Genomic DNA, 23033 nt, shown 5'->3' with positions numbered 1-23033 from the left:
CTTTCCAGAATACAAAGACTTTGTCAAAATTTGGTTAACTATAGTAGACCAATTAATTTTCTAATTGTTATAGGGAAATAGTTTTAGTTGACCATTTTTCTATATGTCGGCAAGGATTGTCTATAAAACTTCCATTGTTATAGACCTTTAATTTTTTTGAATCTTTCTTTCTTCTCCTCTGTCTACCACTTTTGAGCAACATTATTTCTCTTTCTTCCTTCCTCTCTCCTCCTTTCCCCTCTCTTCTCCTCCCTCTTTCTCTACCCTCCAATTCTCTCTCTAGCTGTTTTTGATTTGTTTGCATTTCTTCAATCCAAAGCATGGATTTGTTTGCTCTTCAGGAATTTTAGTCATAGTATGTTGTGACTGGCTATGGAACTATTGAGAATATTTGGTAATAATGTATTTAGGAATGTAGTATTGAGAATATTAGGAAAATATTGTATTTAGGAATGTGTTCAGGAATATCTTATATTTTAGGAAAATAGTTGTACGTGTATATTTTCTTGTTATTTTGTATCAAGATAAGATCCTTTTATTTTGGTAGTTTTATTTGTATATATACAGAACCCTAAAAGGAGAATAAGACAACTTGATTTTCCGCAACTTATTATGGTGTCAGAGCCATAGTCGTTTGAGAATTGAAGCATGGCCGACGGTGGGAATAACCCTATCCGTGAGATGAGGAAGACGATATCACCATATGATATCACTTCTCTTGATAATCCAGGTTTGCTGATCGCTCAAGTTCAACTTAAAGGAGAAAATTATGATGAATGGGCTTGTTTATTCAGAACGACCTTGAGAGCTCGAAAGAAGTTTGGGTTCATTGATGGAACGATAGTGGAACAAGACGAAAACTCTGGTGACGCTGCGATATATAAGCTCGAAAGAAGCTTAGTGGACGATTGATTCATTGTTGGTTTCTTGGATTCGTAATACTATTGAACTGACGCTGCGATATATAAGCTCACACGTGGAAGTAGCACAAGTTCTTTGGAATGATATTCGAGATTGGATTTCTATTGTTAGAAGTGACTCGAATATGGATTGGTATTGAACCCGGTTTTCGACCCGCCAACCCGTTTACAAGGCAATGGGTATGGAGATACGGAGAGACAGATCTGCTGGGAAACTGTTCTTTTCTCAGAAAACGTACATCGAGAAGGTGTTGGAACGTTTTGGTATGACTAAAGAAAAACCTGTCAGTACTCCATTGGCAGCACCCTTCAAGCTTTCGGGGGAACTGTCACCAACAACTGATGACGAGACGGAGGACATGTCTCGGGTGCCTTATGCAAAAGCAGTAGGTAACATTATGTATGCTAGGGTGTGCACAAGGCCTGATATTTCACATGCTGTTAGTGTAGTAAGCAGATACATAGGCAGACCTGGGAGAGGTCATTAGCAGGCTGTGAAATAGATACTGCGGTATCTGGGAGGAACAGCGGAGCTTGGTCTGGTTTACGACAGAAGGGCTGACACTTCTGGTTCGGTAGTTGGATTTGTAGATTCGGATTTTTCGGGGGATCTTGATAGGAAGAGGTCACTGACGGGCTATACGTTCACACTGTGCGGCAGTGTCCTTAGATGGGGAGCAGTGCTGCAGTCGGTGGTAGCGCTGTCTACAACGAAAGCTGAGTACATGGAAGCAACAGAGGCGGTGAAGGAGGCAATATGGCTTAGTGGTTTAGTTCGGGATTTGGGCTTGAAGCAGGAGGTGACAGAGGTCCACTGCGACAACAAGAGTGCTATTAATTTGCCCAAAACTCAAATGTATCACGAGAGAACTAAACACATTGACGTCAGGTATCACTTTATCAAGGACGTGATTGAACAAGGGAAGATCACGATGAAGAAGGTATCTACGGCAGAGAATCCAGCGGATATGCTGACCAAGGCAGTTACAACTTTCAAGTTTAAGCATTACTTAGACTTGATTGGGTTTTCCAGATGTTAGCCCTAACAGGGCTGGAGCGACGATGGCTCAGAGGCGCTGAGCTATGATGGTGGCAGATCTAAGTCAAAAGGAGCATATTCAAGTCAAGGTGGAGAATTGTTAGAAGTGACTCGAATATGGATTGGTATCGAACCCGGTTTACGACCCGCCAACCCCTTTACAGGTCTCGACGCCGAATTTTGGATCCGTTAGCAGAGTTGATTACTGAGACAGAGCTGGTATGCGAAGAAAGGCTGTGAGGCAGAGCTGGACTCCGAGACAGAGCTGGGATGCAGAAGCTAGGCTTATGTCAGTGATTAGTGTTATCTGTGTATAATTTCGGTTGTAGAGAGAGTCGGTTGTAGAGAGTCGGTGAGGCGGTGGATTAGGGTTTAGTGGCTATATAAACTAAACTCTATGGAGATATCAGTAAGACACAATCTCACGAATCTCTTATGTAAACTTGTTGCTTATCATAGTGGAAATCATCGCGCCATTGTCGCCGTGGAGTAGATCTCACCAACCGAACCACGTAAATCATCACGATATGACTCTTGGTTGTTCCACTTCCGTGTTTGATAAGATAATGAATCGAATGAGAATATTGGTTTTGATATACGAATGAAACTGATTTGAATCGAATATGAGAATATTGGTTTTGATATACGAATGAAACTGATTTTGAAAGATCGCATTAGATGCATGACAGGGTACCGAAGAGAATGAGGTTCAGGTCCTTCCATGGTAATTGAGGGACGACTCTCTTATTCGAACTTGGTGATCAAAAAACGTACTTAGATACTTAAGGTATATATGTATCATGAGGTAAACTCTTCAATGATTGCGGAGTCCCTTAGTGGGAGAGGGACTTACCGGCTAGGGGTAAGTCCCTTTCTCGAGGAGACGTAGTGCATTAGCTAGTGCCTAAATGGGCTGGTACTATCTAACGCACTCTAGGCTCTCCTGAGGAACTCTCCTCTTATTGGGAGCGCACCATGGGTGGGTAGCTAATCACTGTTATTGCTTGCTAGATTAAGGAAAATGGTTTTGTATATAGTATATACAGTAATTGGTTTGATAACTCGTTTTGTCACGATGTTTACAACTTATTAAAGGAACTTTTGAAAAGGTGATGGGTTTTGGATTGGTCTTCTACCAGAATAACTCGTGTCGGTGAGTATTCTGACCCCCCTACCAGTTGTCAGTGTGAAGGTTCTTGATTGTAGCCTCGAGGCGGAGTGTGTATTCCAGCCGGTGATCTTGTCTGACGAGGCTAGTGGAGTTTTGTCGTTTTATATGGTTTTTCGTTATTTCCCAGTTACGTATTTATTGTAGAACCGAACTCGAATATGTATATAAGTAACACTTAGAGTTGTTAATAAGTTGCATCGATGTTTTATGAGGCGTTTGTATGTTTGTGGTTCGGGTTTCGACCCGAAACTGAGTTGAGTTTGTTTAGCTTCCGCTCGATAGTTTATTTCTTTTTGTATGCGAATGTATGGTTTGCATGACAGGTTTTACAGGTGCAACCGGTTTGATTTACAGAGGAGACTCTGTCGGATTTCTGTCTCGTCTGTGAATTGCCGGGGCGTGGTCGTGTCTATTTTGGGACACGGGGCGTCACATGGAGACACATACCCACCTGAGACCCTAACTCTGCAACCAGGCGACTAGATGCGTCTGGAGAGTATCTTGAGGCAACAAGGCGTGCCAAATCCAGACGAACCTTATACCCCCAAGAATGTTAGGATAGGCGAGGGGTGTGTGGACGACCCCACCCTATGCGAGTTGCTCATACACCAAGTAGCGGAACTAACAAGAGAAGGACAAACTCTGGGGAAGGACAGTAATTCAGCAGCCACCTCTCTGCCGGGAAATACTGGAATCCGAAAAACCGGCCAACTTCAAGTGCCCCACGCTGGAACACTATCACAGCGTGGAAGATCCGGGAGTATTCATTAACAACTATGCTGCGAGGATGAATCTATGCACGACCAACCGAAATATATGGGGTGTGGTATTCGCCACCATCCTAAAAGGGTCAGCTCAGGCATGATACCAAGCGCTATCCCCGGGGTCAATAAAGTCTTTTGACCAGCTTGCCCAAGCTTTTTGCGAAGCTTTCCGAGGAAGCACAAGTATCAAGAGAGGGACCGAAGAGCTGTTCAACGTGGTACAAGGAAAAAACGAAACGCTGACGAGCTACTAGCAGAGATTTCGCAACCTTATGGTCCAAGTTCCCGATCTAGAATCAAACGTTGCTTTTGTTGCCCTAGAGAGAGGTCTCGCACAGGATGACATAATCAAAGATATCTCGGGGAGAAAGCTAAGCACCCTCGCAGATCTGATAGAAAGGTTGCAACAATTTATCAGAACAGAAGATAATTATTCGCGGATGAAAGAGGTGGCCAATATTCCTTACGAAAGTGAGCGCCCCCGAAAAAGAGAAAGGGAAGAAGTCAGGTTACCCAGGGAACGAGAGCGAGGCAGGAGGCCCAGGGATGACTTTGCAACATACACCCCCCTAATGAAAGGAAGAGAGGAAATCTTGCAAATATTGATAGCGAAAGGAAAGGCTGAACTACCCAAACCCAATGACGACCGAGGAGAGTTCGGATCCAGAGATATGACTGCGTGGTGTGCCTTTCACAGAGGCTACGGCCACAAGACCGACGACTGTCGGCACCTCATGAATCTAATTGAGGAGATGGTAAGAAAATGAGAACTGGATAAATACATCCATCAAGAACAACGACCCTACGAATATCGAAACAAAAAGCCGGTAAACAGAGCCGGAATCGAATCGGGATCTGAAGACCTACCCTCGGAGGAACAACCAAAGGCGAACAGCGCAGGATTCGGAGACAATCAGGTCGAAAGAGACGGAATAGCAACCTTGGTAGTGCTGATCGGTGAAGGAGAATCAGCAAAGGCGATAATGCTAAATTTCGCAATCGTCGATAGAATGTACGCCTATAACCTATAACATCATATTGGGCAGAAACCACCTGAGGGAGTCAGGAGCAATAGCTTCCATGAACCATCTTATGATGAAGTTCCCAATTCCGGGAACGAATCTCATCAGAACGGTCAGGGAAGACAAGAAAATAGCCCAGGAATGTTATCTCGTCTCCGCCCTGGGCTGCGAGCAAGAAGAAGTGAATCCAGTCATCGTTGGAGGAGACAAAGTGTTCTACGATGACCCGACGGCAGATATGCAGAGCTGAAAAACTAAGGTCATCACTACCCCTACTATCTTTCCTTTTTGAATAAAGCCATTAGGCAAAAGAAGTAGCATTACTAGCTACAAGTTTTACCTTACAAAATAAAAATATTTTTTAGCACAAAACGCTATAAAAGGAGGTCCTAATTAAACTCATCTCGCTTAGAACCGAGCAGGTAGCCCTGACAGCGAAAGCCTTGACCAGGGGATCTAAAGGCAACCTTGGTAGTGTTGGGATTTAAACCCTTATACTAGTGTTTATAGCGGATAACGACATCTAATGTCTAACACTAGTATCTCCAAGATCATCATGCAAAACTAGTAATTAAACTAATGGAGATAGTAGATTACCTTAATCGCTTTTCCCTCGAACTAGTTGAATTGATTAAAGAAGACCAAGAGCTTCAAGTGTAGCTCCTCTACTTGGAACACGAGTAATCAACTTGATCTCCCACCTTGCTGTATAGCTAGCACACCAATGGTGGTTGGATAGAAGAACACCTTCTCCTTTGACTAGATTGATAGTAATGGGAATTAGCTCACTTTCTCCTCTCTACTTGATGTGGTAGAGTAAGAAAGCTTAGAGAGAAATTCCACACCTTATTCTCTGCCCTAAGAGTGTTTATATAGAACCCTAATAAGAATCCACCTCCTTTTAGGTTTCCTAAAACACCCTTTAGAATAAGATTTAGGGAAATAGTCGAAAATAGCAACTATTGATATTTTCTCAATTCCCTAAGAAGGAGACGTCCAAACCCAGCCAAAATTGGCAGATTTAATTTTCATAACATAAGGAAACGTCCCTCCAAAAATCAGCCCAATCCGAGCCCTAGAAGTGCCCGAATCGGCTAAGGCCCAAAAACCCTGTTTTTGGCCTTTTTGTACTATCTTTGCCTAATTCCTTTTTAGGCCTATGAGATATGTTTATGGGACACTCCCATGATTATATCTCACTCCCACTAGTCATATCCTAGATCAATTTGACACTCTTATGTGTAACCCGTTGTAGGATCCGATCGAAGTTTAGCCGCGAATTACTTCGTAATTCGACGATCGTAGTTGGTCTCTAGCTACAACTCTACGATCCCTAAATCAATCGGACTTAATGATCTTACACATCAATTATCCTATCCGACAAATTGTTCGCATTGTCACCTTGGTCGAAGGACATCTCCTTCAACTCCTTCAGGTAGGTGAGAGCAGCGACCAATGGCCCTAATTTAAACAGCCCTGCTAAGCGAAAGCCACGATTAGGGACAGGATAGCCTCCGTAGCTACGGCGACAACCGAGAGCCCTAAGGAGCAGTCCTAGTTAAACTGAACTTTGCTCGAGTAAAAACCGACCCCTCACCAAGGTCCTAAGGATAAGTCCTAGTTACACTGATCGGCTCAAGCCGGCAAAGAAGGTAGCTCCGGTAGCTACGGCTGCGATCTGAGGCCTCACAAGGAGGAGTCCTAGTTAAACTCAACCCTTTACTCGAGGGAAACGTGGTCCCTGTGGATCCCCAAGGAGAAGTCCTAGATAAAACAACCGCCCCGATGAAGGTGGAGAAGTCCTTGCGAAACTATTCATGCCTATATGAGGAAGACGGCCCTGGTAGCTAAGGCCACGACTGGGGGCACGGGAGGAGTCCCGGCAAAAACTAGTCGTGCTCACATCGACGTAACCAACTCTGGTAGCACAAGCCACAACCAGAGATCTAAGGAGAAGTCCTAGTTAAACTAGTCGAGCTCAAGCTGACAAAAACAGCCCTGCTAGCGAAAGCCACAACCAGGGACAAGACTGCCTCGATAGCTATGGCAACAACCGAGGGCCCTAAGGAGAAGTCCTAGTTAAACTAGCCAAGCTCAAGCTGGCGAAACCAGCTCTGGTAGCGAAAGCCACGAACAGAAGCCTAAGGAGAAGTCCTAATTAAACTAGCCAAGTTCAAGCTGGCGAAACCAGCTCTGGTAGCGAAAGCCACGACCAGAGGCCTAAGAAGAAGTCCTACTTAAACTAGCCAAGCTCAAGCTGGCGAAACCATTCTGGTAGCGAAAGCCACGACCAAAGGCCTAAGGAGAAGTCCTAGTTAAACTAGCCAAACTCAAGCTGGCGAAACCAGCTCTAGTAGCAAAAGGCACGACCAGAGGTCTAAGGAGAAGTCCTAGTTAAACTAGCCAGGCTCAAGTTGGCGAAACCAGCTCTGGTAGCGAAAGCCACGACTAGAGGTCTAAGGAGAAACCTTAGCAAAATTTGTCGAGCTCAATATCAGCTCTGGCAGCGAGAGCCACGATCAGGGGTCCAAGAAGGAGCCCTGTAGAAGCCAGTGATGCGAAGACAAACTCTGGAATAGACAACCTGGGGAAGGGCTAAACACTCTAATACTATTCAAAACTTTTTATGCAGGACTAATTTGGGTTCTATTTTGCAGAAGGGAATAGTAAGCTTAGAGCATGCTAGACTAGGTCTTAAATCTCTTTTCTTGCAGGAGCAATCATTCGGAGCATGCGTAGTAAGCTTAGGAAAAATTGCAATAGTTAGTATAGGATTAATTACATTAACTTTTTGATTACATATTTAAGAAAACAGGAAAATATAGTTTGGCGGCAAGCTCTTTTTCACTAGAGGAAGAAGAAGATGAAGACGGTCTGCCAATATCTACCGAAGCCCTGATCATGATGGCCAGAAGGCGACCACCCCCACGGCAACGAACCAGAAAACCCACAGCAGAAAAAAGAGCAGGCTCAGAAGTGCTGGTAGTACCGGTCAAACAATAAACCAGAGGATAAAGCGGCTTGGAGGAACTGAGGGTAGAGAGGTGATCGTCGCTCATAAGATCACGCGGACGAAGGACTTCAACAAAGCCCTCGCCAGCCACTTCCATGCAGAAGTGTTCAATGGAAAGTTCATCACGGTTCAGAACCATGAAGAAGGCAACTCTAACATCACTACCAGGGAGAGTTCCCCTAACCATTAAAAGAGACATGGTGAGATTTGGAAAAGTTATTCTTGCCTTAAACATCTATTTATAGGGCAAAAAGGGTCATGATGATAGGGCGTGATCAACGAAGAGTTGCGGCGAGCAGTCATGGGAAACTAGTCAACCCAAACGTGGGAAATAAAGGAAAACACTGAAGTAAAGAGGAAAAAGGTAATTCTTTATTAATTCATAAGGCGAACTATTACAAAAGAATTTACAGAAAAGGACGCCAAAACAACCACTAGAATTTGGGTCTATTACAGAAGAAATTACAAAAAATCCAATAGTTTAAGGACAAAGAAAAGACCAAGAAACGTGAAAAAAATCACATGTCTCGGCTGGAGAGGAAACGAAAGTCTACCAGGTACCCCTTCCTAGAAGTATAGGCAAGACCGGAAGACAACCGAGGACAAAAGAACCCTCTTGGCATCATCACCTTGTCTTGAACACCTAAGCGGGAGGAACTACTGGTGATCCTTACCCTCCTCCGAGCTCAAACATAACAGCGCGTGAAATTATCACGGCCATTATGAAGAAACCCATCCTTTATCACGGTCATTATGAAGAAACATTCATCAAAGCGAACGCTTGGCATAAACTCAAATAGAGGCCTCATCCTGAACCTTCGGGAAGCAAACATGAAGAAATAATGAGGTAACAACAGAAGGAAAGAAATTTCAAAACGTTATTCAAACTTTTTGGTTGTGAAAGAATTAGGAAGCCAAAGCAGGCTATTTATAGTAAGTGGGGATAACCAGGAGACCTCTCCAAACAGATAAGAAGCATTAAAAGCAACAGACCAGACGCGCCTTGAAAACTATGTAAGTGAGAGATGTGAGAGAAGAGTTGGGCAACAACAAGAAGTGGGGAGGCAAACAAGTGAGAGAAATGTCGGGATCCGGAAATCCGTTGTGGTTCACCTACAACTATGTGCGGTCCAATCCAATAGATTGATGCAAACCTAGTCTCGATTCCTAAGGTCGATGTTCATAAGCACTACGTATGTCCAGAGATAATACTTAGTCAAACAAACTTCCTAAACAATTAAAACCGAATTATCGAAAATGTTGCCTAATCGATTAACTATGCGAAGTACTTGATAAGACACATGAAAAACGATTGAAACAAGTAATCGAAATAAGAGAGCTCGATTCATTATCAAAATTATTAAATCATAACACGTACACAATCACAAGTTCATCACAATTTCATCATAGACTCCAACACAAGAACTAAGCATTCATGTTACAATTAATCGAAGAAAGAAAATAGAATTAGTTATGGAGTTAGTTTGAGAACCCCCTTTTTTAATGTAGATGCGAGGCGAGAGTCGATAGCATCAATGGTTCATTAAGTGTCTCTGATCTCCCCTAAGCAGAATATAGGAGTCCTCTTAACAGTGTGAATGCTAACTCCACCTAGCAGAACTTGTCTTCCCCTTAGCAGAGGTATCATCTTCTTCTTTTCACAAAATGTCCACCATGAAAGCTTGGTGAAGCTTTCTCTTTCTACAATTGAGACAAACAAACCACAACCAAACACAAAGGTAGCAAGATAAGGAAGTTCCAAGTGAAACCCTAGAATTTCCGGCAAGAATGATGGGTATTTCGTCCAAGAAAACAATCAAGAAAATCTGGTCGGAATACACCAAAATCCGAGCTGCTCCTTGCTGTTCCGGCCAGTTAGGTTCTGTCCCGAGCTGAAGTGATAGTACCATGCACTTTAGCTTCAACCCGAGCTGCTATTTCACCGTTTTTGGTTCTGATTTGATGCAGCCGAGCAAGATTAATGGAGTCCCGAGCCGCTACTTTGAAGAACCCGAGTTGTAGCTGCCGTGCCGGAGCTGCTGTCCCGTCGTTCTGTTGTGCCGGCCAAATTGGCCGGCACTCCCTCTTCTTCTCTCTTTCAAGCTCTCTCTCTCTCTAACTTTCCCACTTCCAGAAGAAAAAACTTAGAACATTTGGCCGGCACTCCCTCTTCTTCTCTCTTTCAAGCTCTCTCTCTCTCTAACTTTCCCACTTCCAGAAGAAAAAACTTAGAACTCTCAAACCCTAGTTCTCCCCTCTCTCTCAAAATCAGACTCCCCCAAATATGATAGAAGATGATCCTTTTAAGGAGACAAGCCCAACAACACTACAAAGAGATGCCTTTAAGATCTCTTCTTCTTTTCCTTTTTGGGCTTTGGGTTTGCTTCATTAGAACTTAGGAGGTGCTCCTAAATTCTTCCTTGTTCTCTCTTCTTTTGGTTGCTTCTTCAACTTGGGCTTAGACTTTGGCTTTCATATAAAACTCAAGGGGTGCCTTCATAGAATCCTTGTTTCAAAATCAAACCTCGACTTCTTTCATTCACAACATTCCCGTCCGAACTCCGAATTGACTTCCGCTTTCACCGTCGGACTCGTCATTGACTAGACTCGTTGTTTGACTTCTGATTTTGACCAAAATGACCAAAATACCCCTGGTGCTCTTTTCTTCCCTTTGCCGCATGAGATGAAAATGTGATAATTTGATATTTTTATTCCAAATCGAACGTCACACCCCAAATAAACTACCTAGCAATAAAAACAAATAAATAATTAGAAATGAAACCCGAAAGGAGCTAACTCATCAAAGTTAAGTGACTTAAATGTGGCATTTTCACGCCATACCAAGTTGCGCAACCTAATGACTTAATCCCGGACTTTCCAGAAAGATCTCAGTCGGTTACACATCTAGAAGTGCTTAAGCCCGGTTGGACTCCACGTATCTAAAGGAGGAAACTTCTCCTTTAGAGTCTATCGCTCCGGCAAGATATCAACGAAATATCCTTGAACTTAGGAACTTTCACTTATGAGAGATCCGGGATAGACTCGAGGAGAAACCCTAGATACTCAAAAGAGGTAACTTCTATTAGGGTTTGACTGCCACCGCCTCACCACCGCCACTAAGGGCAGTCGGCCAACCTTCTCCTATAAAAGGCCCCCCACATCGTCCTTCAAAGGACACGAGCTCAAGAGGAAGAAACAGACTCTTTCTTTAAGACACGATCTCTGGAGAAGGAACACACCATCTCTCCTAAACCAAAGATCTCTTCATACCAGAAGGATCGCACCCCCCAAAAAACAGAGTTCTCATAACTCGCCCCCCAAAAGGATCAATCAATATTCATTCTTTTACTGCAAAGAGAACCCTGACTGTCTTGAGCATCGGAGCGGTTTTCGAACCCCTTGCAGGTTTTCCCCCTTCGGGAACAGACGAACAGGAGCAAGGAATCAAGAGCTGGAGCAAGGATTCAGGAGCTGGAGCAAGAAGCAGGGAGCAGAGAAACGGAGCAAAGGAGCGGAGCAAAGCAGAGAAGCGGAGCTGAACAGAGGAATCTCACCTCTCTAAACAGAATATTCCATCACAACGGAGGCTGTCATGCATCAACTCCCTTTTCATGCTGATTTAACCAGGAGCCAATTTTCGACATCAGCACTATTCATTTGACCAAAAATCACATGTATCACGAGAGAACTAAACACATTGACGTCAGGTATCACTTTATCAAGGACGTGATTGAACAAGGGAAGATCACAATGAAGAAGGTTTCTACGGCAGAGAATCCAGCGGATATGCTGACCAAGACAGTTACAACTTTCAAGTTTAAGCATTGCTTAGACATGATTGGGTTTTTCAGATGTTAGCCCTAGCAGGGCTGGAGCGACGATGGCTCAGAGGCGCTTAGCTATGATGGTGGCAGATCTAAGTCAAGAGGAGCATATTCAAGTCAAGGTGGAGAATTGTTAGAAGTGACTTGAATATGGATTGGTATCGAACCCGGTTTACGACTCGCCAACCCGTTTACAGGCCTCGGCGCCGAATTTTGGATCCGTTAGTGATGTGGCGTGAAAATGCCACATTTAGGTCACTTAACTTTGATGAGTTAGTTCTTTTCGAGTTTTATTTCTAATTATTTATGTGTTTTCATTGCTAGATAGTTTATTTGGGGTTTGGCGTGTAATTCGGAATAAAGAGAGCGAATTATCACATTTTCATCTTATGCGGCAAATGGGAAGAAAAGAGCACCAGGGGTATTTTGGTCATTTTGACAAGATCAGAAGTCGAACAACAAGTGAGGTCAATGACGAGTCCGACGGTGAAAACGGAAGTCGATTCGGAGTTCGGACGGAAAAGTTGTGAATGAAAGAAGCCGAGGTTCGGTCTTGAAACAAGGATTCTATGAAGGCACTCCCTTGCTTTAGAAAGAAGCCCAACCCAAGAGCCCAAAGAGGAAGAGACCAATAGAGATTCTATGGGCACCTTTTTTGGTCCAAGTCAAGAGTCTTTAATGATGGACAAAGTCAAGGGTTTGAAGTAGTCTAAAGACTTAGTCAACTTGACTAAGTCTAGGGTTTTTATTCAAGTTAGACTATTCATCATCTTCTTCACTAGGAAGCAAGGGAGAAAAGGAAGCTAGGGTTTGAGGGTTGGAAGTTTTTCGAGGGTTGCAAGTTCTTGGTTTGAGTGGAAGTTTTTAGTTCTTGGTTTTAGTTTTTTCGAGGGTTGCAAGTTTTTCACAGAGCTGGTATGTGAAGCAAGGCTGTGAGGCGGAGCTGGACTCCGAGACAGAGCTGGGATGCAGAAGCTAGGCTTATGTCGGTGATTAGTGTTATCTGTGCATAATGTCAGTTGTAGAGAGAGTCGGTTGTGGAGAGTCGGTGAGGCGGTGGGATTAGGGTTTAGTGGCTATATAAACTAAATCCTATGGAGATATCAGTAAGACACAATCTCACGAATCTCCTGTGTAAACTTGTTGCTTATCATAGTGAAAATCATCGCGCCGTTGTCGCCGTGGAGTAGGTCTCACCAACCGAACCACGTAAATATCTGTGTTCTGTTCTTGATTGTTCTTTACTATTCCTATTACTTGTCTTGGATTACTCGTATTGTTCACATTAACCCCGATTGGGCATAACATCTATCACTAATTGACCACGAATCCCACAATTGAAATCTAAACTTGTTGATTGCAAGCAAAGAGGTATGACTATTGTAGACTACTACGGTCGACTCAAGAAAATTTGGGATGAACTCGGGAATTATGAACAACTGCCGACGTGCATGTGGAAGGTGTACCTGTGATATTACGTCAATTTTGGAGAAGAAACAGGAAGAAGAAAAAGTGCATTCGTTTCTTATGGAATTAGACGAGAATGTGTATGGCACAGTCAGATCTAACATCTTAGCTCAAGACCCACTTCCTAATCTGAACAAAGTGTACTAACCTTTGATTCAAGAAGAGCGGGTCAAAACGTTCTCTCAAGGAAAGGATGAACCAACTGATATCATGGCCCTTACTATCACAACACGGTCAGATGGACGCGAGAAATCTAGCTTGGTATGTTTATATTGCAAGATGACTGGGCATGAATCAAAGAGTTGTTTCGCCTTAAACGGATATCCAGAATGGTGGGGTGATCGACCTCGCATCAATGGAAAAAGAAACAAACGAGGAAGGAGTGAATCGAGTACCTGAGAGGTGACTCAGTAATACCACCAGGGTTTTCCATCGAACAGTGGCAGCGACTTCTTGGATGTTAGACGGAGCAAAACTTGCTACAACCGAGAAGATGACAGGTAAGTGATTGTTGGATTATAGACACAGGTACTTCTAACCACATGACATGAGCCTTTGGTGATCTTCATGATGTGAGAGAGATCAACTCTTGTGTTGTGGAATTGTCGGACGAAAGTGTAACTATGGCCGAGAAAGAAGGAACTATCATTCTTGACGGAAACTTCGTTATGGAAAATGTCTTATATGTGCCATTTTTGAATTGCAATTTAATGTATGTCTCACAGTTAACCGACAACTATGATTATTTTGTCGATTAACTAAAAAGTTGTGTGTTATACAGGACCTCACTTCGAGGATGCTAATTGGTGCGGGTGAAAAACGCAATGGACTCTATTATTTTTGGGGCATACCACGAGAAGCACAGACTTTGAAGATATATAAAACGACAACTATCGATGTTGGCACAAATGTTTGGGTCATCCTTCACTTCAAGTGACAAAGTTAGTTCCAGAACTTGTTTTTCAACAAAATAATAGTAGTATAATAGCTTGCAGCAGAATTGTGATGTTTGTCAAAGAGCAAAACAAAGTAGAGATAAATTTCCAATTACTGAGAATAAAACGTCTGGAATTTTTGAACTGATTTATTGTGAATTTTGGGGTCCTAGTAAGACAATCTCAACTTGTGGTACGTCATATTTTTTAACAATAGTAGATGATTTTTCTCGTGTTGTTTAGATTTACTTACTTGTCGATAAGAAAGAAGCACCGCAAAAATTTACAATGTTTTTATCAATGGTTGAACGACAATTTGATAAACGTGTAAAAATATTTCAGACATCCTGTGCTGGAACGCCTCAACAAAATGAGAGAGTCGAGAGAAAACATCAACAAATTTTAAATGTGGCTAGAGTTCTTAGGTTTCAAGGATCGCTTCCCATTGATTTTTGGGGGGAATGCATATTAACTGTAGGTTATTTTACAAATCAGACTCCATCTTTAGTATTGAACGGGAAAACACCTTATAGTATATTATATTGTAAGGAACCCACATATGACCACTTGAGAATATTGGTTCGTTATGTTATGCACATGTGAGGACAGGAGATAAATTTGCTAGTAGAAGTAGGCGGTGTGTTTTTATAGGATACCCATATGAAAAAAAGGTTGGTGTTTATATGATTTGGACAAAACAAATTTCTTTATATCCAAAGATGTGGTGTTTTCTGAAGGAATTATTCTGAGATTGTCAAAGACAGCCGCTGGCGGATGTCATGCGTCATGAAATTGATGCTTTGGTTTCAAATGAGACTTGGGAAATCAAAGAATGCATGAGGGAAAGAAAGCTCTAGGGTGTAAGTGGGTCTACAAGTTGAAATATAACTCCGACGGTACTATTGAGCGATTGAAAGCCATGCTAGTAATTATTGGGAATCACCAAATTAAAGGGATTGACTACACGAAAACATTCGCTCCTATGGCTAAAATAGTTTTTTGTGAGGGTATTTCTTGTTGTTGCAGCTGCAAGGAATTGGGAAATGCATCAAATTGATGTATATAATGTGTTTCTCCATGGTGATCTCACAGAAGAGGTTTATATAAAGATGCCGCCTGGGTTTCAGGTGGAGAGTGGGACGAAAGTCTGTAAAGTCAAGAACTCTCTTTACGGGCTGAAACAAGCACCACGATGTTGGTTTGCTAAATTATCTACTGCTTTGAAGAAATACGAATTTTGTCAATCATATTCCGATTATTCCTTATTTACTCTGCGACTTGGTTCTGTTTTTCTTAACGTTTTAGTGTATGTTGATGATCTTATTATCTCAAGCAGTCACTCTGACGATATTCAGAAATTCAAATATTATCTCAGTAATTGCTTTCACATGAAAGATTTGCGTACTCTGAAATATTTTTTGGGGGTACAAGTTGTTCGTGGTCCAAATGGATTTGTATTGTGTCAACGCAAATATACGCTTGACATTATTTCTAAAGTCGGGTTGCTCGACTAGCTGTTGTCTCGTTGGAATAAAATCATCGATTGGCCATATCTACCAGTCAACAGTTTGATGATCCAAAACCTCATCGTCGGTTGGTGGGTCGGTTGATTTATTTGTGTTTTACACAACCTGATTTATCATATAGTTTGCACATCTTATCTCAATTTATGCATCAACCACGAGTAGATCATTGGAGGCGGCATTACGGGTTGTGCGTTGTCTCAAAGGTACTTCAGGTCAAGGTATCCATTTGCAGATCAAGTGTGATATGCAGTTACATGGATGGTGTGATGCAGATTGGATTGGTACCCCACTCACCCGAAGGTCTGTTACTGGTTGGGTTGTTTTTCTTGGTGATTCACCCATTTCGTGGAAGACGAAGAAATAACACACGGTGTCTCGCTCTTCCGCTGAAGAAAAATATCGGTACATGGCAATGATCACTTGTGAATTGAAGTGGTTAAAATCCATTTTATCATACCTTGGCGTGTCACACCCACAATCTATATCTCTTCACTATGATAGTCAAACGGCTTTACATTTATCTCAAAATCCGGTTTTCACGAGAGGATGAAACACATTGAAGTTGATTGTCACAGAGTTCACAATAAACTACTTGCTAGTACTATTGCTCCATCTTTTGTCCCGTCCAACTAGCAGCTCGCTGACATTTTCACTAAGGCATCGGGGACTCGTCAGTACGATTTCTTCTTTGCAAGTTCGGCATTCGCGACGTCCACGCTCCAACTGGAGGGGGTATTGAGAATATTTGGTAATATTGTATTTAGGAATGTAGTATTGAGAATATTATGAAATATTGTATTTAGGAATGTGTTCAAGAATATCTTAGATTTTAGAAAAATAATTGTACGTGTATATTTTCTCGTTATTCTGGATCAAAATAAGATCGTTTTATTTTGGTAGTTTTATTTGTCTGTATACAGAACCCTAAAAAGAGAATAAGATAGCTTGATTTTCCCAACTTATTAGAAGCCCTTGATTGGATGAATTATCATTTCAATTGGATGACCAAGAACTCGGACAAACTCCAAACGATTGACAAGAATTAAGGTTTCTGAACTTGGGCGCCGTATTTGCCTTTTGGGTCGGGCTGGTTTACTAACTCTCAAATTTTCTGTATCATCACTCACCAGCTAGATTTCTTTTCTATTTCTACGAGAGAGTGGCTTCCTTACAAAACATAGACAATTTGTTTCTCTTCAATCACTAAGTTACACATTGAGAATGGAAAAAGGGAAAATGAGGGAGGAAGAGAGAGAAAAGGAGGGAGGAGGAGTTGTTGGTGGTGGGGGTGGTAGTGGAAGGAGAAAGAAAGAAAAATGAAGGATAAATGTTGGTAGTGGTGGTGGTGGAAGGAGAGAGAAAGACAAAATGAGGGAAACATGGTTGTGGTGGTCGAAGATAGTGGTGGTGGCCGGAGTTGGTGGCGTTTGCAGGAGATGAGGAAGAAGAAGAAGAAGAAGATGCTTTATTTCTCTTAAAAAATTTGCACCCCATAAACTTTATCAAAATTCACAATTTCCCTTTAATATTTTGTACACCGGACATTCTCTTATATCCCAAAGCGTCTACGAGTAAGAAAATGTCCCAAACTGAAGGTAACTTATTTAAAGATGTTACCCTTTCTCGATCACTTGTTGGTGCTTCGCAATATTTGTTTATTACAAGATCTAACATAACTTATTTAGTTAACCGGATTTGTCTGTTTATGAATAGCCCGACCGATATCCATTTTAGTGTACTTTACGTTATCTCAAAGACACTCTGGGATATGGATTATTTTAGTCATCTAAGTCAGATTACCAAGTTGAAGGTCTCCAGTCAACAGTAACGACTTTCTTAGATGTGGATTAGGCCGGTGACCTGGATTCACGGTGATCTATCTCAGATACTTGTGTATATCTTGGTAATCCTCTGATTTCTTGGTCATCCAAGAAAAAACAACTATTTCAAGAAGCAGTTTATCGATGACTCCACTTGGTTTTGTTATATTACTTACGAAGGAGTAAGGACGAAGGAATCGAAAAATTTGAACTTTATAAAACCAAAGTAGAAACTCAACTTTATAAAAGATTGAGGCTTTGAGAATTAAACCTAAGCAGTTGTCTTTATTAAGACACTGCCAATCAGAATCAGTGTGCTGTGATTACTGAAGCTGACAAAGTGTCTAAGAAAATTCAGAAGCTGGACCTCTGTGCAGTGGCATATGAAGTTAACTTGGTTAACAACTAGAGAGAAAAGTGGGTCGACACCGGGGCAAGTCGTCACATTTGTAATGACAAAAACCTATTATCTTCCTATACGGAGGTAGTCGAAGGAGTGACCTTATTCAAGGAAAACAACTTGACCACCCAAATCAAGTCAACTTGGTTTCTGGTTTTATTCTTAGTAAGAACGGGTTCAAATTACTCTTTTTGTCAGATTACTTTATCCTACTTAAGAGAGGGATATATATTGGGAAGGACGATTTTGGAGTTATTTAAACTAAATGTTACCTTTGTAATGCCATTGGCACCTATTATTAATGAAATTAATAGTTTTGCTTATATTTTGAAGTCCTCTAATATTTGTCACGAAAGAATAGGACATCTGACTAATAAGCCATCAAAGAAATTAATGAACTTGGAGTTAATTCTGAAACTCGAAAAGGTCAAGACGAATATGTCAAACATGTGCAGAGTCAAAAATAACTAAAATGTCGTTCAAGTCTTTAGACGCAACTCGCAGTGAACTCTGTAAATTAAAGATGGTTCAAACCTGGGGGTGGCAAAAGGTACTTCATCACCTTTCTCGATGACCCTACTTGGTTTTGTTATATTGTTTACTAAGGCATAAGGGCGAAGCAATCGAAAAGTTCGAGTTTTATAAAACCAAAGTAGAAACTCAACTTAATCAAAGGATCGAGGCTCTGAGAAGCGATCAATAGAGAGAGTATGAATTTCCTTTCGCCGAGATATGCACCAAGAATGGCATATTTCATCAAACGACGACTCCTTATACACCTCAACAAGATGGTGTAGCAGAGCGGAAAAATAGAACTTTAAAAGGGATAGACTTCGATCCATGGAATTGAAAACGATGTTCAATGTAATCTCGCTGAGTCTTGTGAAGCATTTAATTAAAGGCTAACCCTCCCTAGCCGTGGGCAAGGAACAGGCTCAACACATAGTCGCCTTAAATGTTTACTTTGTCGATGACTCTTAACTATCTTCTCGATTATAGAGATATCGAAGAGCTAATCGACACCCTGCCCAACAAGTATAGAGTAAAATAATGGGTATGAAAACGGCTATTGAGAATATGGAGAGACATTCATGACGAAGATATAAGTCTTGACTACTTGATCCTAGAGATTCAATTCAATGAAGAATCGAAGAAGACAACTGCATGAGTGAGCGGAGAAATGTGTCAAGCCAAACGTCAAAACCTAAACGGTTAGACAAGGTCGACGAAAGAATGGTTTTGATACAAAGAGTTACAGGACGATGAAGCATTTGAAAGAATTCATAGGTCTCAGATAATGAAAATTCCGTGAAACAATCTCGAATACAAAGTTGACGGAGAATGCCAATTTTTAAAATGAAATTTGTCTTCGAGAAAATAAGTTATTTTGCATAAGTTATTCAGATGATAAATCAGTATAATTTTGAGGAAGGTCCTTAGAATTACAAAAGAATCCTCATATATATGAAAAGAATTACAAAAGAATCCTCATATATATGAAAAGAAAGGACCTTTGTTGTAAAATACCAAGATCAGGGGATATTATATATAATCCTTAAGTCTTCGTAGTTCTGTATAATTTACGGGGCGGTCCTTCGTAAATCTTCAAGCTAGTATATGTTAAGACATACAACTTAAGAAATGAGTTTAAAGAGAAACTCACCTTATGCTAAATTTCAAGGTTCTAATGATCATAAATTATCATTTTATGAAACAAAACTAAAAACGCTACACTAAAGGAATTGTGTAAGAAATAGTTTTGTCAAAAAAGAGAATTCAGTTGTTACCCTAGAACTGTGGGGGCAGATGTTGTTAAGTATATGGATGGTACTCTATATGGAATATTGTAAGATTCCATTTAAGTTGATGAGTAAGAGAAAATACTCTCGAAATGTGGGGGACCGAGAAGAAACCGAAATGCTAGTTAGAAATAAATAAATGGCATAAAGGTCTTCAAATTCTCCTAAAGATATAACGTCATAGGGACGTAAGAAGAGGGAGATTATGGAGTACCTCGGAAACCAGATTTAACCAAAAAGAATACCTGATCGATAAAATTTCATTGAACCAAGAACTATAATTATATTCACCAAGTTGTGACAAGATTAAGAAATCAAGTGTGTGAATATAAGTGATGACGTGAATGTCTAATTTACTCAACAAAATCCGAAAAAACACAAATAGAAAGAACTACCATTTCTAACCCTAAACTATGTAACGAGAATCTATCTCTTAAGGTTTCCACCAAAAATGACATATCAAATGTACCCAAAGTTCTGTATATTATTTGGCCACAAATTTATGGACGCGACATAAGACTCTGAATTTCGTATATGAACTTGTTAAGGATTGATAAAGAAAGGTGTTTCCAATAACTGTTTGGCCAGTTGATTTTGTATCCATTCTGAAAATCAAAAGTCACAGACCCGATTTAAGGTGGAAGTGGAATATGGAATTTGTCATTAATAGACTTCTGATAAGAGTATAAATAAAGTAAATTTATGAATGGACTCTCATTCCCCTATGATGACTTTAACGGTCTCTATGTATAATATATCTTTAATGATGGTAGTTATCGAACTTATCCAGTTTAAATACATCTCTTCATCGTATAACTATCATATTGTTTTTTTTTTTTGAGAAATCGACTACGATCTACGTTAGTCGTTGGAAGGAATTGTTACATCATGAAGATGCGATAAACACGATAACCGCCTACCGCCTAACAACTTGTAATGAAAGAGGCCTAAAGCCCAACAACATGAAAAAGACATAAAGTCCGACATATTTATTACATTATTTATACCTTTAGCAACCCAAACTCAATAACCCCATATTCCACCTCCTGTGAGAATCAAACTTACGACCTCCAGATTTCTGGAGTTTATGTCAACACCTTGAACCACACGGACAACCATATTGAATATAATAACTCTAGTAATCTATATAAAAAGGATGATAAATATATTAAAAAAAGGTGTTACATTTGAAATATCCGTAGTAATTTTGGGTCTATATAAAATTTCTAAAGTCAATTGTACCTGTACAAAAAACGGTATGAATAATAAAATTGTTGGCCCTTGTAAGGAAATCCATATATTATATATACATCATATCTTTTCACGATTTTTTTCTCATAAATGAAACTATAGAATTGGTATAAAAAAACATTGTTGCCCTTACACGGGAGGCCATATATTGTACAAAAACGGTGTCAAATTAGATTGTGGACGTTATATATATATATATATAAATGCCTATAAGGCTACTCAAAAATCCGTATCTATTTCACCTTCTGATAATATTTTCCAATTTTTATTGGATGATATTCAGAAAAAATATCCGAACCTTTCATCTGTAGATCAACAGATTAAAGCTATGGGAATAATTAAAAATCAATTCCTAGCTCATCATCAGAAGCAAGATATAGAGACTGAAATTCTAGATGACTCATCATCTCAAGAAAATCAGTATGCTGTATTGGCTGGAGAAAGCCAAGATCCGAATGAGGATTTCGATGACTCAAAATCAGCAAAATCGGATACCTCAATGGCAGATTACTGGGATGCTATCATCGAAGTGCATTCCCAGAAGTTACTAAAATCTGCAAAAGGCAAACAAAAAGATCAGTAGTTTGCTACAGTTACTGTACAATTGTATAGTAAATCCGTATTTCAGTATTATTCGACAGTATCAGCATCTAGAAGACACTATTCAAAATAGTGATTGTCAGCTTAAATAGTAAAGGTCAAGACTGTTTCGACAGGAAGAGTCAAGAACTATTTTGACAGGAAGAGTCAAGAACTATTTCGACAGGAAGAGTCAAGAACTATTCTCAACAATAGAAGGCGGCTTACTGTGCCAACAGTAGATGGCGGCTTACTGTGACAAATAGTAAAAGGCAAATAGTAAAAGTCAATTTTACTATTCACTATTCATCAGAAGACGACAAAGTAGACCTGGAAACCGGAACTGTTCCGGTCATCTAAAAATTTTTATAAATTCCGAATGTTGGTTCATTCTGAACCTAAGTTTTTTCTTCTAAGTTTTTCCTTATCAAGTTTTTAGTTTCTTCTCTCTTTCTCTGTCAAGCTCTGTAATAGTAGTTTGTAATTAAAGCTAGAAGATTAATAAAGCCGAAGTATTTTGAAGATTAAGTCTGGTTTCTGCTCTCCCATCTTTGTAAGTTTTTTCTTTATCGGTATTTTGAAGATTAAGTCTGGTTTCTGCTCTCCCATCTCTGTAAGTTTTCTCTTTATCTCTTATGTTAAACGATCCTTCTTAAAGTTGGTATCAGAGCCATGATAGCTTAAATCCGAATTAGAGGAGAATATGTAGATATAGACTAAATCCAAATTATGATAGTTAGAAATTTCCTTTTAGAAATTTGTTCTTAAAAATAATTTATTATAATCCTTGAATTATGGTACGTCACCCAAGTCGCGTATGGGTTTAGATCCGTTGTTGCCGGGTAGGCGTTGAGGATCGTTTGATACCCTTTAAACCGTTGACAGACGTGTAATTTAATAATTATATATAAATATTTTTAAGAATATAATTTTAAAGGAAATTACTAAAAATCATAATCTGCTATTTATGCTAAGTCTATATGATTTCCTCTAATTTAATTCAATGAATCAATTGGATTCTCGAGACTTAACTGAAAGTTCTATAAAGAACTCCGTAATTGAAGAGTTTGACCAAACTAAACAATTAAATCAATGGACCATACCCGCAATAAAATCAAATAAAATCTATAAAAAAGGATTTTTTGATTTCATTAGTCAAAATAATATCAAGACTCTTGAACAGTCAATCGGACTTGACCAAGAAGTCAAAACCCTTAGACTTTTGAGTCTTAAAGATATTGAAAAGTATTTAAAATCTAAATACAACTACCTGCACGTTGGATGCATTCAAATAGCATTCAAACCTTTGACTTTGGCCGGATTAAATGCCAGTATCTTATCCTATTTGCGAGATGCTAGGTGTTTGGATTTTTTACCATCTTTAATGGGAATAATCCAAACTAGTTTATGCCATGGACCGGTTTATTTTAATGTTTACCCGAATTTGACCTTATCTTTGACAGATAGAAATCTGTTTGAGGCAGTGTCCCTGCATGTTCAAAC

At 40.2% G+C, this 23033-nt stretch overlaps 1 long non-coding RNA gene across 1 annotated transcript; it reads right to left on the bottom strand.

Annotated features, from left to right (window-relative positions):
- Window positions 1–9251: 9251 nt before the first annotated feature.
- On the bottom strand, window positions 9252–10211 carry LOC147538902 (uncharacterized). Its single transcript, XR_015225876.1, has 2 exons — window positions 10142–10211; window positions 9252–10056 (listed from the first exon to the last, which is right to left on the bottom strand). It is a non-coding gene; the product is annotated as an uncharacterized LOC147538902 (long non-coding RNA).
- Between the last annotated feature and the right edge of the window lie 12822 nt (window positions 10212–23033).

The sequence above is a fragment of the Eschscholzia californica genome, unplaced genomic scaffold, assembly GCF_041429995.1.
Source record: "Eschscholzia californica isolate CP2 unplaced genomic scaffold, dmEscCali1.0.p SCAF_5, whole genome shotgun sequence".
NCBI lineage: Eukaryota > Viridiplantae > Streptophyta > Magnoliopsida > Ranunculales > Papaveraceae > Eschscholzia > Eschscholzia californica.
Note: the sequence above shows the minus strand (reverse complement) of the source record. Positions and strands in the feature narration are given on the sequence as shown.